This window comes from Amborella trichopoda, chromosome 8 (genome assembly GCF_054954075.1).
Source record: "Amborella trichopoda isolate Santa Cruz 75 chromosome 8, AtrichopodaSantaCruz75HAP2 v2.0, whole genome shotgun sequence".
Classification (NCBI taxonomy): domain Eukaryota; kingdom Viridiplantae; phylum Streptophyta; class Magnoliopsida; order Amborellales; family Amborellaceae; genus Amborella; species Amborella trichopoda.
The window spans coordinates 36839185-36860114 of record NC_142343.1 but is presented as its reverse complement, the minus strand read 5'-3'; the positions used below and the strand labels follow the sequence as shown (position 1 = coordinate 36860114).

General features: G+C 32.4%; 2 long non-coding RNA genes across 2 annotated transcripts in view; one reads left to right on the top strand and one right to left on the bottom strand.

Annotated features, from left to right (window-relative positions):
* Nucleotides 1-11832: 11832 nt before the first annotated feature.
* The window catches only part of LOC148781068 (uncharacterized), an 18905-nt gene continuing 9807 nt past the window's right edge, over nucleotides 11833-20930 (top strand). The window contains exons 1-2 of the long non-coding RNA XR_016061135.1: nucleotides 11833-11998; nucleotides 12685-12920. This is a non-coding gene — a long non-coding RNA (uncharacterized LOC148781068). The remainder of the gene's footprint in view (nucleotides 11999-12684; nucleotides 12921-20930) is intronic.
* On the bottom strand, nucleotides 18267-19774 carry LOC148781069 (uncharacterized). The gene is made up of 2 exons (XR_016061134.1): nucleotides 18869-19774; nucleotides 18267-18746 (listed from the first exon to the last, which is right to left on the bottom strand). It is a non-coding gene; the product is annotated as an uncharacterized LOC148781069 (long non-coding RNA).

The window sequence follows — 20930 nt, the reverse complement described above, 5'->3', positions numbered from 1 at the left end:
TACATGTTTGATGGGTCAAATTGTATCCTCATGTATTAAGATCTCAAATCTGTATTTCCCAAAAAATTCAATTACGCCTTGAGTATCAATTGGGCCTCTTCTATTTCTCTCTTTTCTATCCTGCCTCCCATTAAAATCGAAGATGACACCCATTAAAATCGAAGATGACAGGAGGGAAAGGGCGAGAGCGGTTGAATCCTTTAATTAATGGATCGGATTTGATTCATAAGTACACTTCACCTGCAACTTTCACTCTCTTATCTTCCGAGCAAAACCCACTCTCATTTCTTGGCCTTCCTCTACAAAACCTCTTTGCATCTTGTCAAGGTTACTCTCTCTAACTCTGAACAAATTATCTCCTCATTCCCAGCAAAAACCACTTCCATCTTGTTAAAGTTTATCTCTTTAACTACAAGCCTATTATTTTTCATGGAAAGGTTTCTATGCTTCCACTACAGCATAGAAGTTCTATCCTCCGCCTACCATCCAGCCGTTCAATTTTGATTAAGAGAGCCACTCACCGTTTGATCTTAGATCCGACGTTTCAAAATATTTTATTTTTAGTTTTTTTTTATACAAATTGTATGAATATAAAATTTGGTACGTGTAATCTTCTCATTGGGCAACACCTATAAAAAATATTTAAAATAATTTCTTGATAAAATATAATGATAAAAATACCCCTTGAAACTTTCAGGGGTATTTTGATCATTTTATTTTATTGAAAATATTTTTATTTTATTTTTACCTTAGAAATTAATTTCCATAAAAAATGACCAAAATCTAGGAAATTGAAAACAGAACCACATAAGTATGATTCCAATTACTTTCAAATTAATTGGGGTGGGGTGTAAGTAGGGCTGCCACTTGGCCGGGCTGGGCCGAGTCTAGTAAGACCCGGTCAGAAAACTACATCCCAAAAGCCTAGCCCATCGTGAATATATAATATTAGAGCTCAGCCAGGCCCTGCCATTCAGAAAAGGCCTAATTTTATTTTGTATTTTGTATTTTTTATTTTATTTTATTTCTTGTTTATAGTAAGCCATTAAAAAACATATGCTAAAGTATTTTTTCAAAAATTTAAAAAATATTAAGTTTTTAGAGAGAGAAAAAGAGATTGGGTTTTTAGGAAAAAAAGAGAGATTGGCTTTCTAGAGAGAGAAAATAGGTTTTTAGATATAAAAAGAGAGATTAGGTTTCTAGATATAGAGAGATTGAGTTTTTAGAGAGAGAAAGAGAGCTTAATTTTTAGAGAGAGCTTGGGTTTTTAGAGAGAGAAAGAGAGATTGGTTTTTAGAGCGACAAAGAGATATTGGGTTTTTAAAGAGAGAATCGGATTTAGAGAGAGAAAGAGAGATTTAGAGAGAACGGGTTTTATCGGTGGAATGGGATTTTAGAGAGAGATAGATTGAATTTCTAGAGAGAGAGAATATGTTTTAGAGAGAGATTGAGTTTTTAGAGAGAGAGAGATTGGGTTTCTAGAGAGAAAAAATTGGGTTTTCAAAGGGAGAAAAAGAGATTGAGTTTCTTAAGAGAGAATGAGATTAGAATGAAAAAGAGAGAGAGAGATTAAGTTTCTAGAGAGAGCAAATTAGTTTTATAGAGAGAGAAATTGCGCTTTTAGAAAGAGAAAGAGAGCATGTGTTTTTAGAGAGAGAAAGAGAGAATGGGTTTTGAGAGAGAGAAGGAGAGATTAGGTTTGTAGAGAAAGAAAGAGATAATGGGTTTTTAGAAAGAGAGATTGGATTTCTACAGGGAGAGAGAATTAGTTTTTAAAGAGAGAAATAGATAATGGGTTTTTAGAAGGAAAAAGAGAGATTGAGCTTCTAGAGAGAGAATAGAGTTTTAGATAGATCTTTTATACATTATCTATCTACTCCCTCGGGCCAAATTAATACTAAGAATATCTTTTATATATCCTAAATTTCCGGGATGCGATCTCGAGAACCCACCAACCAACCTCAAAGGAACAAAAAGAAATTAACCCTCAGTCTCTATGTGCCTAAAAAGAATGGAAACCCAAGATTGCATTGGTGCCATCCAACTTTTTTTTTTTTTTTTGATAATAATCATTTAGATGGATCCTGAAATTTCTTATAAAAACAATCTCTTAGTGTTTTGTCCAAGAGAGTAAATGTATGGTATGCTCCATCAGAATTATAACATGCTCTTTACCCTCTATGTCTCCTCTCATGCCTTATAATGCAAACTTGGTTTAGCATTGTACTTAATCAACATTTCATGACCTCGGAGGGAGGGAAACACAGAATAACAAAGTAAAATATGTTTCGATCTAATGTTTAACTAATTTTTTAGTCGTCTTGTAGATGGGTAATTTTCAAGATATCGTATTCATTAGAAAATTATTAGTGCATTCTCAACAATATCTATAATAACAATTAAAAGTTAAAAATAGCTTACATTCCAGATTTTAGGATGGTAGATTTCCAAATAATTTACCAAATGAAAGGAAATAATTTTGTTGGAAATCTAGGCATTATTACCAAACATGAGAAAAAAAAGAATGTGAAATCTAAATCTAAGAAATATTTTTCCTATAAAATTAATTTACTACAAGAAAACCATTTCATGAGACAGGAAAAATTTGTTTCTCAATCCCACCCAAGAATTTGATTATATAAGGTAAACCGCAATCCTTGGACCACATGATTTCAAATCAAAATGGTGAAGGACTATTCTTGGAACTTTAATATCACAAGATGAAAACTTAATCTAAAACTAACTTCGAGTCACAATCATTCTTGTTCCTTACTTTGAGTGAGACATTAACTTCAATATCCAACAAGAATGAGTTACAATAATTATTTCTTCCTTAGATGTGTTGGGTTTAATGAGTTACAATCATTATTTCTTCCTTAGATGTGTGTTGGTTTAAGAGAAAATGGCTTTTACCCCTTTCTTTGTAGTTTTTATCTCTATTAGACCCTTGGTTTGCAAAACTTATTTGTACACCCTCTCAAGTTTAAAACTTTAGAACAATTAGCCCCCAACTATGTTTTTATTTGTTCTCTTTACAAATTTAATCTTTTTGTTTTGCAAAATTCCAAATCCATCCATTAGTCATCTCCATTCCCTTTCTCGTGTTGCCCAAAACTAATCTTACCTCCGTAGACCCTACTATACAAATTTAGACTTGAAAGAAGACAAATTTTTTTTTAATAGTATGACCTATTTTACAATTGAGTAATAATCTTAGGAGACCCTCTTTCATCCATGTGTATAGGACTTCAAAGAATTACCATTAAATTGACACAAATCTCTAAAAAAATCATGTCTCATACTTATTGTGATAATTTTTTTAGAAATTTGTGCCAAATTTAATGGTGATCATTTGAGATCCTACACACTTGGGTGTGAGAGAGTTTCATATGATCATTACTCTTTACAATTACATCAATACTCATGAACTTGCAAATAATAAATCAATATCTTTATTATTATTTTTGATAAATTATTATTATTACTTGTTCATTTATTAAAAAAATTATCAAAATACCTATAAGAGATGAATTATTTAACAATTAATATACTATTGTTGTTGTTGTTATTGTTATATATATATGATTAATAAATGGGTTTGGTATTTAGTAAATAAAAAAACCGAAATTTCTAAAGCAGATAAAAAAAAAAAAAAAAACATAATTGAGGGGTGTGTGTAGATTGCTCCATCCAGCAGCATCAGATAGATATTGAGAAGACCGATAACCACAGTTTCATGCCTGTAGACTTGAACATGAATTTGGTCCCCTCAGCCATCATTGCCGCCACCGTTTGCTCTATTATAAACCAAATCTCTAAAAATAGATCGCCAGAGACATACTCAAATTTCATGAATTTATTTGTGTGTGGTGGGTTTGAGATTTCCATCTCATGATTGGCCTATCTCTTTCTCTCTCATCGTCTATTTGGCGAATGACTCAAGAGGTCAACTTATGCTTGCCATTTGGGATGAAATCATTCAAGAGGTAGTTATTTGACATGAAAACAAGAGTTTTACACAAGTTCTCATAAAAAAACTTTTTGTTCTGCCGGGATTCAAACCGAGACTCTACAAAATCTGGGATTCAAACCCTGACGGTACAAAATTTTTCGTAAGCATTAAAGGGACTTAACGACTTATGTGATTTAAATGAGACATAAATATAAATATAGTTTATAAAGTGGTTATACAACCAACTCGCCTTAAACTCACTCTAATAGAGCCAGACCAAGTTACTCGGCCGAGTCCAAGTGGCCTCAGCCGAATTTCAAAACCATAGTTTTACATAAAAAAAAGACCAAACTAAAAAGCGCTACTGGTATGAACTGCTAAATTTTTTATTCTGAAGAAGATGAGGAGGAAGCTTATACAGAGGATGAAGAGCTTGAAGAGGATGTTGCTGCACCTATTCCCCCATTTAGAGTCACCATTTCTATGGATGAATTGTGACAATATATATATATATATATATATATATATATATATATATATATATATATATATAAACCTCTAATAGATAACTATGCAATGAAATATTAAAACACGCTAATACATAGATTCCCAGGTAACTAAAATCATAGGAGAATATAGATATACCAGAAAAGATTCCTAACTTTTAGGCATTCCATTTTCTATTACTCTTAGCTTTCGGACGGAACTATGGCCTCTCTTGTTATGTAAGAGAACCACACACTCCTAGGACATGGAGCTCTATAATGGAGTAGGTGCCTATAAATAATTCTATTTTGTCCTTTTTATTGTACATTTTTACTTGGGCTTCTTTTGTTGGATATGGCGATATCAAAATCAAAATCTTATATTACTTGGATTGACATTGTTCTTGACGAGTTTCTATATTTATTGGGATTTCTATTTTGTAGGATGTGAAAATATTTTTAATGGGATTTCTATTTTGTAGGATGTGAAAATATTTTGCTTTTGAAAACCAAATTATGCAAGAAATAAATATATTTCCCAATGAGATAAAGATTTCTATTTGTTATAGAATTCAAATCCATAGATTCATATATATGTTATGAGGGAGAAAGGAATGAGTATGCCTATTCGGATTGCCTTATGGGAAAGGTGGACTTCCGTTTAGTAAGAGGCAAGGACCTCCTACACAGACAGAGAGAGAGAAGTGAGCTTTTAGTGAGAGAAACAATTTACTTGCGACTCCCGAGAGATTTTTTTTTATAGAGAAGTAGTTCCTATAGAGATTTGGGTAATATCATCTTTGTAGAGAGAAAATCGATTTCATGTTGTTCTTGCATCTTTAACTAACTTATCCCGTAATGGTTGCTAGAAGTAAAGAAAATGAAGAACGACAAGTGATGTTGGTCAGAAGAATGGTTTCAAGGGGTTGTATTGAGAATCCTTAGTTGATGTAAAGAGACTTGGTATACATAGAGAAACTTTGTGAGCGAATGAGTTTGTTTCTGATTCTCTCAGGTAAGAATCGTCTTGTAATTTTTCTTTCTATTGATTATGAAAATATTAGAAATATGGCCTATCATACCCTTTATTTCAATAATTTACTTTTCAATAATGGTACGAAAGACATATTGTGTAATATATATGAAGTCCCATGTGGTTGACATTAGGCAATGACATATACTGGAATCCACTTTGGAGCATTTGCAGGATGTTGCACTGGAGGGAAAACCGAATATCATTGGAGGGAAAACCAAGTGGTGTGCTTAGATTCCTTGTAAGAATTGTTTTTCTATATTATATATGTACAAAATTATTTAATTTCTAAATATATTCTATCAAATTGTAATAATGCTTCGATGACATCTTATTATGTGAGTCATTAGTGGACTAATGACAGGTTTAGTTCATTACATAGGATAACAGTTTGGTGACAAGTTGTTAATCCTAATTAGTTGTATTTAACAGAGTTAAGACATGAGTTATACTTACATATCAACTCCTATAGACCTAAATGTGAGAGTTACAACCCAAATGGTTCCCCATAAAAAGAGGTAAACCCCTCAAGAGAAAAAAAAGAGAATAATGGAAAATGGGTGATTGAGAGTCACCAAAGAGAAAAAAAAAACATCAATCCTTTTTGCCCTTGGATATAGCCCCATATGTGACAAACCACGTAAAATATTGGTGTTATTTTTACATTATTTCTTTCTTGCTTTATTTTTCTTTATTTGTTGCTGATTGTATTCTCCTTGTTCTTTATTTGCTAAAAATCATCCATCGGATAACATTCACATATGTAAGAGAACCGCACAATCCTGGGACACTATCCTGGAGGTCTAGGAGGCAGTAGATGCAAGTGGAGTTACTGCTGTGAGATTCTAATTTCTCTATCCTCTGCACCACTAGACATTAGAGATGACTTTGGACCTGTCTCCATCTTCCATCTCATTTGGGAATAATATGTTAAGGGGTCTTCTATGATCTAAAAATTTTCAAATTGTGATTGGTTCAAAAATTAGAAAAATGATTTTGAGCTTTTCAAAACCCCAGATCTTTGAGGAGGAGTTGATATGGAGCAATTTTTTTATTTCCAAATGAATATTTGTTTTTTCAATTGGTCTGGAGAAGTGCTAAGATAATTTAAATTAGTGGGGACAAACAAATCCTCCTAGGTACTTTGGCCATAGGACAAAATGTCCAACTGACCCCATCAGAACACCAACAAATCCCATTGATCTCAGAGAAGAATTAAGATGATTTGAAATTTCAGGGTCAAACAAATCCCACTGGTGTTTTGCCACAGTGAACAATACCCAATTGGTTCAAGAGAACAAATTTTTTCCCTTAATGATACAACATACTCCTTATACTTTATTAGTATTAATTTTTAGAGGTCATAAATTAAGAGAATCCCCCTATTTATCAATAGCCCAAGAGCGTTATTTAAAAAAAATAAAATGATAAAGAGTTTAATACTACTTCATCAACATTCTTTATAAAAAATATTAACAAATTCAGTTTCTTTTGTATTGCCCTTTTAGTGAGGCGACTAATGAACGAGTTAAAAGATTTAGTGAGGCTCATCAAAAGATTATAATAGAAGGGGACTGGGCAAATGTGACGCTTGAACCCGTCTGCAACTTTTGAGCAATTGACCTCCACCATGGATGAAAATACAACTTATTTTTCAGCACAAAGGGGTCACTTTTGTCTTTATCATCACAGAACGGAATGGAGCAACGGATAGTTTAGCAAAGGTGACGACATTATAGACTCCATTGCGTCCCCCATTCTATCCTTTCCCCTAATCTACTTTCTTTCCTTCTATTTTCCTCTGTCTTCTCTTTCCCTACCTATTGTTTCCCCTCAGTTCCTCTTTCTCCCGTCTCTTCAAACCTTTTTTTCACCCTTTTTATCCCCCTGAACTACTTGCATTGACTCAATAAAATCATCATTAAAATTCAATAAAACAAATAAATTTTATGCATTCGTTATTACTGTTTCGATAAAGTTAATTCTGATAACGAGTTATTTATTGTTTGTCTGTGCCCATCGTAAAGTTATTTGATATAGCTTTATTGGCGGTTATATATATAAATTTATCTATTTAAAAAGCTATTATGTTTGGATGGGGTTTCTATGAGTTAATCTAAAATGGACCTTAAAAATGGATTTTTATTCTAAAATTTTAGGAAATCATGATCTAGGTTAAGAGGATCATGAATATGAAATAAATAAAATAAATTTTCAATATTTAAAATGTGAATTTGTTATGAAAAATTTCTACACCTTCTAAATTCATTTTAGCTCTGAGTTTTTTTACAACTCTTAAAGATGAACATTAATGAGTCAGTGGGTTAAGAGAATCATGAATATGAAATAAATAAATAAATTTTTAATATTTAAAATATGATTTTTTAATGGAAAATTTCTACACCGTCAAAATTTATTTTAGCCCTATGAGTTTTTTACAACGTCTATCTTAGAGATGGACGGTAGTCAATCAGCGGGCTCTTGCACCCGCTGACTCATGAATCACTTTTTTTTTTTATTCTATTCACAATAATCTATTGAACAATACATGTTTTTAGCTAGAAATAATTAAAAATCACAAAAAAATTAAATATTTAAATAATATTATACATAAATAAAGAGAGTATAGAATGAGACCATTTACCTTTGATACAACGTGGTCATATTAATCTTGACCATTGGATGTGAAATTGAGTGGTTGTAATTATTCTATTGACCAAACTCAAACTTCAAAAGAAATTTTTTCAAACTTAATGAAACATCCAAGCTATCATATTTCACCTCAAATGGTTGTATGAAATTGTGACCACCTTATATTAAAAGTAAATAGTCTTTTTGTGTACAATACCATAAATAAAAGATCTAAACTAAGCAACTAAATTATATTAATTTCATATAAGATATAGCATCTCAGATAAGATTAACTGCCATCCAAACATAGGGCCTAGCCTAACAATATCCCCGTGAATATTTTGCTCAAAAAAGGTTATATCTCCTGGGATAGGAATGCGTCACATATAAACTTAGTTGAACGATTTAAATACCTCACATGCAATGGCTATTTTTGCAAAATATTTGAAAGGAATACTAAAAAAAATAAAATAAAATGAAACGAATTTGTTGCATGTATTTAACTGTTGGAAAATTGTTTCACGCGGGCTGGACTGCATTTCCACAATATGCGGTCCAAAGGTATAAAGCATCGATCTTAAAGATGGATGCAAATAGGTGGTCCATCTAAAAACAAGTATAACTAACGGTCCAAATAATTTTTTAAATATAATTATTATTTCTAGTTTTCATTCTTTTCATTTTTCATATTTGTGATCTTCATATTAAAGATTCTATATTCTCAAAAAATTAAGAACAAATTATATTTTAAAAATATATTTATTGCCAAGCTTGCATTTCTACAATATGTGAGCTAGCAGCATAGAAACCGTATCCTTAACTATTTGCTTTAGATTTTAAACGCAAATTGGTTAATTATGGCTATACACGATCTAGTTTGGGGTCCTAGGTATCAAAAGACGAAGGGCTAGGTAAATGTGTGAGGTAGCTCCTCCATGATTTATGCAGATGTTTCTTTTGATTTTGCATGTCTAAATTTGGTTATATATTGCAAAACACATGTAGAACTACAGATATAATGTAGAACTACAGATATACCTCAAAAATCCATCGGAAAAGGTAGTTTTAATGTTGAAAGACCCTTTGATTGATATCTCGACATCGAGATGTATGACCATAAAAAAAAAAAAAAAGATTAAGTCTCAGAAATGGTGTATTTTAAAATATATTATCTATAATGTCCATTTTCAATATTTTCGTATATTTATAGATCTATTTGATTTTTACTATTTTTGAAAATTTAAATTTTATAATTAAATATAAAATTAAAATTTGAGATAATCTTAAAAACATTTTACATTAAAATTATATCAAAATTATATACCATGATAAAATTTGAAAGTGCACCATGACAAAATTTGAAAATGCATCCGTATGCCACCTGCACCCTTAGTTATAAATGTAATTGGACAGAAACCACAAACCTGGCTTCCTTACATTGACCATCAACAACTTTGACTCTATCAAACTTCCATTTGTAGAAGAAAAGAGTAATTGTAATCTCTTTTAACTTGACTCCTATAAAAAAAGCTAGGTATGAGATAGACAGATTTTTATGCCAAAAGAAATATGCTCTGGAGGGAGCATATCATAGATTTACTCCCTCGGGAAAATATTACTTAGGATATAATTTTAGGACTCCAATGTGTCTTGGGAATGTATCCTCTTTTGTATACCTTGTGAAGAATAAGCAAAACAATTCGTGTTTCTCTATAGGGATTATCTACAAATGATTATTTATCTTTTGTATATAGAGGTTACAATCATTTTCACTTATTAAATATCAAATTGGATGCCTTGAGGTGAGTCATGTCTGAAAACTTATTTTTTGGAACTTTGTGTCTATTCAATGACACTCTTACAACCACACATTTTGAAACTTAACGGACAAGAGTGATTACGACCTCCATGTACAAAAGTTAAATAGTATCTTTGTAGACAATCCCTCCTCTCTATATGTGGCTTGTAGAAATAGCGACCTAAGATTGGATAAAGACTGTCCAATTTTTAGATGGTGAGACAAGTGTTTGAGAAAATAAAATTATAAAAATACACGTTAAATGATTTGAAAGTGTATTTTAAAATTTTATATTGAAAAAAACCTTCCTATATATATATATATATATATATATATATATATATATATATATATATATATATATATATATATATATATATATGGAAAAGTCTTTCCAACGTCTATTGGCGAAAATGAATAGTGATTTCGCCTACCCTCGTCACCATCCAAATTTCATCGTGCGGTCACGATTGTCTGATAGTATTTTATTTTTAATTTTTTTTTACAAATCGGAATGACCTGAAATTTGAAGCATATCTACATCTTACTGAGGCGTATCTAATAAAAATAAAAATAAAAGTATCCACGAAAATTAAATTAACCAAAATATCCCCACAACTTTTTGGGGGTATTTTGGTCAAATATTTTTATGTAAAATATTTTTTTTATAATTTTCGAAGATTCCCCTATTTTTGATGAATACAATCTCCAAATTTTAAGTTATTTCAATTTATAAAAAAAAAATAAAAAATAAAATACTACCAGACATTTGTGACCGCCCGATGAACTTTGGACGGTGATGGGGGTAGAAGAAATTACTGTTCATTTTTTGCCTATATACATTGCGTAGTGTTTTCTATATATATATATATATATATATATATATATATATATATATATATACGAACACCTTATGCATATATATATATATACGAACACCTTATGCATACTCAGCCTCTTTTAAAAAATAGATTGGCGACTTGGATCATTCCTTTGGATTTTCGATCTTGTTTCGCAGATCAAATATCTAGTCAACTGAAGTGGAAATCAAAAGAAAATTTAAAAAAATTTAAGTGGGTCGGGTTCTAGAACTAGTTGATTTTGTTTGACAATGGGCTATAACCGGACCGAAGATTAAAAAAGGAAAAAGAAAAAAAATTAAATAAAAAAGAGCTTATTGTATTTATTCTTTGAAAGAACTGGTTGGTTCCGTTAAAAAACTCGTATAAAGTAGCCGAAATCGGCATGTTCATAGGGAAACCAATACATTCTTGATATTTTATGACATCCAAATCTGCCCGACCTATAGGCCGGTTCCCATCCAGATGACCGATCCGAATAAAACACGGCAATCATCTCCGGTCCATAAAATATGGCAGCATGAAGTGAAAGATCATTGTAATGAACGAGAATACAAAAGCAAATGCATAAAGAGAATGTCTTAGGATTCATAAAACAATTTAGGGGGGAAAAGAGAGAGTTTGGGAATTGGGATTGATGAGTGAGACCAAGAATGTCCAATGCCAGGACCAAGCGGAGAAACAGAGAGAGCTTACTTTGGGCTATGAACATGAGTGAGAGGGGCGGAGAGATTTTGTCAGATATTTATTTTACATTTTTTTACTTGATCTTTATAGGGAAAGTTCCCCAAACGAATAATTTTTTTTTATTAATTAGTCTAAGTTTTTAGCCGATCTAAATTAATTGGAAAAAAAATGATGTCAAGATGATGATAATTTAATCTAATTTACTGTTTGAAATTTCAACTGAAGCCGGAGGGATATTTATTATACAAATAGACAGATAAGCATAATACGAACGGACCCACCTCCAATGAAAAGCCTACAGAAAAGGCCAACGAAATAGCAATGCGCGTTCCCTCTAAGTTAAATCACCATTTTATATTCTCTTCTGCACCTTCATGCTCTTCTTTAGCTTGGTGCCTTAGTCTCTCTCTCTCTCTCTAAATACATACAACCCTAGGAAAGATGAGGAAGACACCTTGTGTTTATGATCACGAAGATGATGCTTCTTAGGCTTCTCTTCTTGCTCTTCCTGCTCAGCTTTGTGGCCGCCCTCCAACCACTTTCCGGAAACAAGTAGGTTGAGAGAGATAGAGACAATTCAATTTTAGTAGTTCATTGATTTTGAGTAATGTACATCTCTGTTGATATTTATGTGATGCTTTTAAATTTCAGAGGGATTCGTAAATGAGATTATATACTATGAGTTTGTCACAAGGAAGTAATAGTTAACTCTTTTTTTAGTTGGTCCCTAGCCTGAGTAAAAGAGGAGGGTTGTGTTAGGCGGGCAGCTAGTGTAAACCTTTGATGCATCTTTTCATGAATCCTGAAACTGCGGAGTATGATTTGTATAGCTGGCTCCAAATAGTTGAGATAAAACGATGATAATGATGACGATAATAAGGAAGTCACAATTGTTACTATTTATTAGACGTCGAATTGGATGATAAAACGATGATAATGATGACGATAATAACGAAGTCACAATTGTTACTATTTATTAGATGTCGAATTGGATGGCTTGACGTATGTCACAAAGTAGAAATTATTAATTTTTGAATTTTGAGTCTAGTTAACGACACACTAACGACCATTCGATTTGAAATCTCATAGACAAGTCCGATTGTGACATCTTTATATTAAAAGTAGATGGTCTCTTTGTATACTCAAGTATAAACTTCCAAAGCAGCATTGAGAGAGAGAGAGAGAGAGGATTTAAATTCTACAAATGCTAATAATCATGTACTATACATTTTCTTCAGGTTGTTGGGATCATGGTTTGGAAGAGGATTTCAAGTCTACAAATGCAAATCAGGAAACTACAGTCTTGACCACGCAGAGGCAACGCTCTATGAGTGGGGCGGAGCAAAATCCGGCAGTGCGAAACCCGGCAGCACTGCCGGACGGCACTACTTCCTTCCTTTTCCTGATGATGCTGGCGGCAGACCCACATGGTCCTTGTTTGATGCCCAAGGCATCCCTTCTAGCACTGTCAATGGTTAGCAAGAAAGACTCACTCCATTTTGCTATTACACTATGATTTGAAAAATTCATATACAACAGTTATTGTTTTTCTTTAAGTCGTTTAATAGGGAAAATGCTATTCCTAAATTTTGAGAATAAAATTTGAATTTTTGCTTTCTGGCCTAGTAAAAAGAAAATAAAATAGAACATATAATTAAAATGAAAAAATCACCAAGACAGTTAGTGAAATCAACCAATGAATTAAAGTAGTTGCTTAAATGAGACCATTTCACTCAAGCACCTGGTCAAGCGTATTGTCACGCTATGCCCCTGTACAGGGGTTGGATTCTCAAAAGTAGTGATATTGTAGTAATTTAGTTCATGAGAATAAAAAGAGTCAAATAAGCTTATCAAATTACTAAAATGCCCCCACTTAGATCCAAATTCCATAATATAAGAGATATAATGAAAAAACACGTATTCTAAGTTTTGAACGTAGATAAGCGGTTTAAGTTAAGTCAAATGATATAAATACCTCAAATTGTTTTGGTTTCCAAACCCACATGAAGTTTTAATGAAAAACATGTGTTTGGGTTATGATCTATGAATAAGTAAGAGTGTTTTTTGTCATTTTCCTGCAGGCAACTTAGTAGTAAAATTAACCGATCCCAAATAGTTGAAAAAACAGGCTCTCGTAATAATGATGATACTTGATGATAAATATGTTTTTATAATAATATATTCATTACTGTGAAGATTTCTTAGTTTATATACATAATTATAATAATAATATCAATTACTATATAATAATCAACATATCTTAATATTATTAGATGCATTTATAATTGAATTAATGATAATTAAATAATATCCTCTTTAAGTTATTGAATTTGTTATATCAAATATTTATACATGATTTATCATTTCATTGGAAATCGCCCTAATTGCAGATCACCGTAAAGAAGAAACTGCAGGGCCGGCTATTGGATCAGTCATAGGTGGGGCTGGCTGTTCGGTTGGTTGTGGGTTGGGTCTGGGTCCAAATTGTTGATCTAGAGGGTCAGTTTCATGTCTCTGAAGTTCAGTCAGGTTTATCCCAAATGTAACTGGGTCGTGCCAGCTCTGTGCTCGGCCCAACCCGACATGATATATAGAGTTGGCCCCACCTGCCCATCAGCTAGGGTCTCAATCCACCGGCCTAGACCCGACAAGGTTAGGTCATGTTCCGCCCAACCCGAATCGACCAAGCGTGCACCCCTAGATACTAGGTAGTAGGCAATGCGCTGGTGCTTATAGATGGGAGTTTGCGGCATAAATAGGGGGTTGTTAGGTAAGAATCCCAAAAATATTTTGTTGTTAGAAAATTGATTTTCTCCATTTTTTTTCTTCTCATATTTTTTTTCTCAAAAACGAATTGAGAAAAAAAAGAGATAAAGAATAGAGACTACCCTTATCAAGTTTATACGTATGAGAATGGGTTTGGTAAATGTCTCTCATGTGAAAGCGCTTCCCAACCATTCAATAGAATACGAAATTGCTTTCCTACCATAACAATAAAATATGAAGTAGCTTCACTACCCTCACAAGAGTGCAACGCCATGGTTACATGTGTAGCATGAGCTTCTTGTACCAACATGCTTTTGGCGATGTCAATGGATATAGTGTGAAGTGTGAACATATGTCTTCAACCCACTAGCAAAATTATTAATCAAATTGATGAAAGTCATGACATAAGTGTGCATGTATGCCTTCAACCTATTAGCAAAATTATAAAGTGTGTATGTATGCCTTCAACCCATTAGCAAAATTATAAATGAAATTAATGAAAATCTTTAGACATAAGTGTGTATGTCACTAATGATTTACCCTAGATCTTTATGTTTGCCCATGTGATTTACGATTTAGCCTAGAAATTAATATTTAGCCAAGAGGTTAATGTCCATGTTAATGTTGATGAAGACGCTCTGCAGTAATAAGGCATTGGAGGATACTGATAGTTAAGGTAGTAACATTCTTGTTTGATGGTTGTAACATCATTGTTTGGTGGGTAATAATGAAGATTTTTAATGTTTGGGATAGCTAGTATTGAATGGGATGATGGGTAATAATAAGCATTTTTAATGTTCGGGATAGCTAGTGTTTAATAGAAAAAATAAGTATTACGTTTGGGACTGGTAATGTTTGAAGAAAAAAATGGAATGATGGTATAAGATATGTTAATATTTGATATGATATTAAGCGTTTGATGTGAGGTGATTGAGATCACCATAAATTTTTATAAAATTTATATAAATAGTAATGTGGAATTGGAATTAAAGATTTTTTTATCGATAATTGGATCTATTGGACTCGGATGACTTTCTCTGATTTCCCTGCCGAAAGCCTAAGTACCTTTACCGATTGATTTCTATCATATCTACGTTATTGGAGGAGAATGTCTACGTTATTGGAGGAGAATGATAGTTATGGTAGTTCATACTATTTTTTACGTGTTTAACCACATTCAGTTATTTATAGTCCTAAGTCTTATTAGAAGATCAAATAAGATCTTATCAGTATCATCAAAATGAGCGTTTATGGCAGTTCATATTATTTTTTTATGTGTTTAACCACATTCAATTATTTATGGTCCTAAGTCATATTAGAAGATCAAATAAGATCCTATCAGTAGCATCAAAATCAGCTTTTATACCTTTAACGACATTGATTGGTCGAAGTTTCGAAATCTTCTAACCACATTCATCGGTGTATGCTTCAAAATCTTATTAGAAGATTACGAAGAATCAAAATGACCTCTAACCATATTGATTTATTAAGAAACATCAAAATGAGCATTGATTGATGTACGCTTCAAAATCTTCTCCTTAAACCATTTTGATTGGTCTTTGTTTCGAAATCTCATCAGAGGAGAAATAACATCAAAATGAGCCTGCATGAGATCAATGATTTAAATATTAATCCATTTCGAAATGAACATGCCCTTGAACCGAACACAATCAGCTACACCTAGACTGAACAACTCAAGAGCTTGTAGACCATGCTCCCTGGAGGGCATAGTGTATCTCTATTCCCTTGGTTAGAAGACCTAATAGTGAGATTTTTTCTATCTGAAATTTAGGGAATCATTTAACAATTATTAGAAATTAGATGGTCTCTATTCAATATCAATACATTGGTTTTTTCATATTTTTCATATAAAATGGTTAGAATTTGCAAATTTGTTTTTGTCATTTTAAAGAATGGTAATCTTGCTTTCTGTAAATAGATATTTGGTGTTTACGTACTAGATCTTGATTGAATAGTTGGGAGTGCATAATATGTTGAATATTACTATTTTTAAAAATCAAATCAAGATAGAATTTTTAGGGTGTGTGCAATTCATTAGCAGCACTTGGAGAAATATAAAAACGGTAATTTGATAATGATTAAATAAATAAAATACTCTTAAAATATTTAAAGGCATTTAGGCCATTTTATTTTTGTCAAGTTATTTTTTATATTTTTAAAAAATATATGATGGCGTGAAATATGGTTGTGCAAAATTTGAGCCCAATTTGATTTATAAAATAATAAACTTGAACACATCTCTCAACTATCTGGCCAGATTGGATGGTTACGAATAATCACTTTTTTTTTACTGTTGGAAAATGTTAGTTTGTTTGATAGTTGGCCTGGTTCTATCCCATCCATGTATTTACTCTCGTTACATTTATTTTCTATGCAGGTGGCCCACAAAGAAAAGTTTGCCCTTTAAAGAATAACAAAATGTGGTTAAAATATCATTAATGGTCAAACCACCTAAAAAATAAATGAGATGGTTAAATCAACAATTTTACCAACAAAATATTGCCTTAAAATAATCATTTCATTTAAGCATCTCCTTCAGATTTTTTTTAAGAATACCTAAATTGCTCTTGCTTAGGGTTTGCAACTATGAACAAGTGAGGGAAATCTGATAATTTGACTCACTTAAAGCACTTCCGTCGAATGACCCAATTAAAAAATCTTGGTTTGGTGTTGAACATGAATTAAACGGATTTATTTTAATAATTTGGCCACACTTAAGTCACCCTAGCGAAAAGATGAAAATTGCATTAGTTATTTAGGGTTTCAAACTCAAAACATATATGTGATGAAACAAAATTGGGTATTTAAGCCATTTGGCTCAAATAACCAAATTCAAAATTGCTCTCACTTGTTTAAGGGTTCCAACTTTGGAACAACGGCCATTTGGTCATTTTGCTAATAAACTAATAGAAGATGTACCTAAATGGAAGGATTTTAAAAGTTGCCGCTTTATTTGTAATTTAGTTGATTAAAACCTTTTTTTTGTTTCGATAAATTATTTCATACTCTAGCAAGAGTTGACTGCCCATTTGCTCCCTTTGGCAAAATCCGACCTAGGGACGCCATTAGGACCAGAAATTATGTGGGGATTATAATTATAATTATAATTATATACTATGAAACCATTTATATTTGTAACAAAAAGGGTAAAATTAATCCTAAACACTAGAAGTCAAATTAAATGGCTTGAAGTTTGTCATGAAATTTAAAAAATTTCTTTTTGAAACTTTGAGTCTGATCAATGACACTATTACAATCACCCGATTTAAAAATCTGATGAGCAAGAGTATTTGTGACATCTTTGCGTCAAAAGTAAAGGGTCTCTTAATATACTTTTCCAATTCGGTGAGCCTGAGAAAATACATCCTAAAAATGAATGTAGACCGTCCAATTTTTAGACAACCAAATCTCAGTGTTAGGAACTCAAACTAATTTTAATTGTTTTGTTGAAAATAATCATAAGTGATTTTAACGTGGATCCCGAAATTTTAAGTCCAAGTAAACTTTGAAATATGTGCGAGCAAGGGAAGTAGGATTGGCGTTAGTTTTTATATTTTTCCCTTTTCTTTTAGGTTGCTAACCAAACAAACATCTTCCTTTTAGGCTAAGTAATAATTAGGGCTTGCAAGGGGCTGGCGTCCTAGCCTGGCCCCCCTAAAACTGGCAGGACTAGGCCGAGTGCTGGCCAGCCGGGACTAGGCCGGCCCTATGGGAACAAGGGCCTGGCCAGGTTAGGGTGAGGACCAATTTAGACCTGGTCCTTGCCACCCTTAAGAATAATGGGTAGGCTTCCACTTTGCCATGGGCTTGGGCCTCAAAATAATTAGTACTATCCACGCCCAACTATTCATCTCCATCACGTTTTTATGAAAGCAAATTTTCGTTAATATATTTATATTTTACTTAATCGAAAAAACAAATTTCAAATTTTCAAAACCTCACCTACACCATTTCCTATAATTTTCGAATTTTTTTTTTTGTTGACTAAAATGACTTTTACTGTATCTTTTTAAAGTAAAGAACATTACCATAATTTAAATAACGTAATGCGTAAAATTTTTTGTACATTAATTTGCATACCGTAGAAAATTTTATAAGGAAATTTACATACTGTAATGCCATCCGTTTGGTAGCACAACGCATAAGAGCATCAGCTCTCTCTCTCTCTAAAAATATATTCCAGAGAGAGAATCCAAAGAAACAGGGGTTCTAGAGGGAGGAAGAGAGCATGCATTATCACTGATCAGAGGCACGTGGGTATCGACAAAAATCCAATCCACCATTTTTTTACATCTGTGAAATTCCCCATGCCGTCTCCCTCTCTGTTAGAGAGGGCCTGATCCGTCTCTCTCTCCTTGAATGGCTTATTGTTCCTATCTTTTCTCTTAAATAAAACCCTCTCTCTTGTCAAATTGCCCATACCATGGATTGAAGCATCAAGGCCTCTAGTTCGTCATCCGTGTCCTATGAAGTTCAACCTGACTAGGTGCCTTCTTGTCTTCTTTTTTTTAATCTAATAACCAGAGGAGAGAGAGAGCTTTAGAGGTCCCAAACTCCTCTTTGATGTAAGAAGAGAGACGTAGCTGAGTTTTCTTGCAAACGGAAAGAAGGGATTCGGATTTTGTAAATTCATACCTGCAATGAAAATAGGCAGCACATAGGAAAGCATCTGGATCTCTCAAAGGCGGTGAAAACCCTAACCCAACCCATTCCTCTTGATCTTTCTATCTTCCTCCTTTTGTATCCTCTTGCTTCTTCTTTTGCAGAGAAAAACCCCAATTCTTAGAGAGAGAAGAGAGTGCTTTTGAGGGTTGAATGAGTTGCAGAGAAGAACCTATGTTATGGAGTATTCCTCTTCTTTGAAATTTTAGAGAGGGAAAGTGAAAGAAAAATACTGGCCTCCATCGATCCCCAAAGAAACCCATTTGAGATAGAAACCCATTTAAGATATAATGGCTTTTGAAGCATGTAGAAGCGAGACAACAGAGGGAAAAGAAACACATTACGGTATTTAAAATACCGTAATTTGCTTTACGGTAAAACAACTTTCATGGGGTCATTTTGATCCAAAAAAGTCAAAAATTGTTAAAAAAAAGAATAAACGAGATTTTAAAAAAAGACAGAAGAAACACATTACTGTAACGCGCTTTATGGTAAAACAATTTTTATGAAGATCATTTTGGTCCAAAAAAGCCGAAAATTGTGAGAAAGAATTTAAACGAGATTTTGAAAAAAAACAAAAAATCATGAAAAAAAATGTAGAAGAAGTTTTAAAAAATTAAAAGTTTTTTTCTAATTATAATAAAATATAGATATATTAAAATATAGATATATTAATGATAATTTCCTTTTTATGAACCCCATTTCAGATGCTCACTAAAGGACTAATCTGAACGCCTCAAAAAGTAAAAATGGATAGTTTTGACTATCACTAACCAAAAGTCTTAACAAAACAAATTAATGTTACTATTGCCGGTAAAGTAATGGAGAGTGTGAGTAGAGTAGGCACGATCCCTGATCTTTTGTTGCAAGCTTCATCTCACAGCTGCTTTGGTGGTTTTGCTTTTGTATCATTCATCATCAGGGACAAAAGCAATGCTGGCACCCCACCTGGCGCGGGGGAATGCTACAAATATAATGGGATAATGAGACGGTGAAAGTCTTACATCACTAGGTTAGTTATGAAAATGGGAAGAAACATGATATACCATTTGATCATAGGATTGTTTATAAAAAGTCTATTTATCTTTTGTATGTAGAAATCACAATCATTTTTTGACATGAAATTGGATGGTTTGGAGAGAGTTATGGAGTCCAAGATTTTTTTTGAAAAACTTTGTCTTTTCAATAACGCTCTTACAACTACCCATTTTGAAATTTAAAGGACAAGAATGATGGTGACCTTTATATACAAAAGATAAATAGTCTCTTTGTAGACCATCCCTTTAATTATATATGGTACATTGGATTACTTCATTTTAGTTTTTATTTTATATTGATTTAAAGTTTATTTACTTTTGATTGAGAAACTAGGATTGTAACCTTAGATGATGATGTTGCATGAGCTGAACCCCTACATGATAGGAAGCATTGCAAATATTTCATGCCTTTTAAAAGCATTTCACAAAATCATCTATTATTTTGAGAGTTTTCCAAAGTAAAATGGGTATATTGAAATTGTTTACGGTACCTAAAATAAGATTAAATTTAACTTAGTTGATTGTTTTTAGGGAAAATATCATTAAAGGGGTCACACCCTCTCAAAAAAACCAATGAGGCGGTTAAATTAATAAATTTACCAACAAAGTAATCAATTTTTTTGTGCTTAAAGAACGCTATTAACATAGTCAAACTGCTCTTTTTGGGGTTCATAATCCTGAAAAAACATGGGCATTTTAAGTAAGGGTGTAGTTTGCATAAGGTTGCAACCTTAAACAATCCAATTAAGGCGCACCGCTAAATTTTATCATAAATATATTTTTGATATAATTTTTTCTTAGAATGGCTTGAAAATATATTTTCATCTCTAATTATAAAATTTTAAATCCTAAAAATAGTTCAAATTAAATAGATCTATAAACACATGAAAATCTTGAAAATGAATGAACCAGTTAATGTGTTGCAAGATACACTATTTTGTTGACTCAAACTTTTTTTTCCTTTCATATTTATACATCTCGATGTCAAGATGATCAAA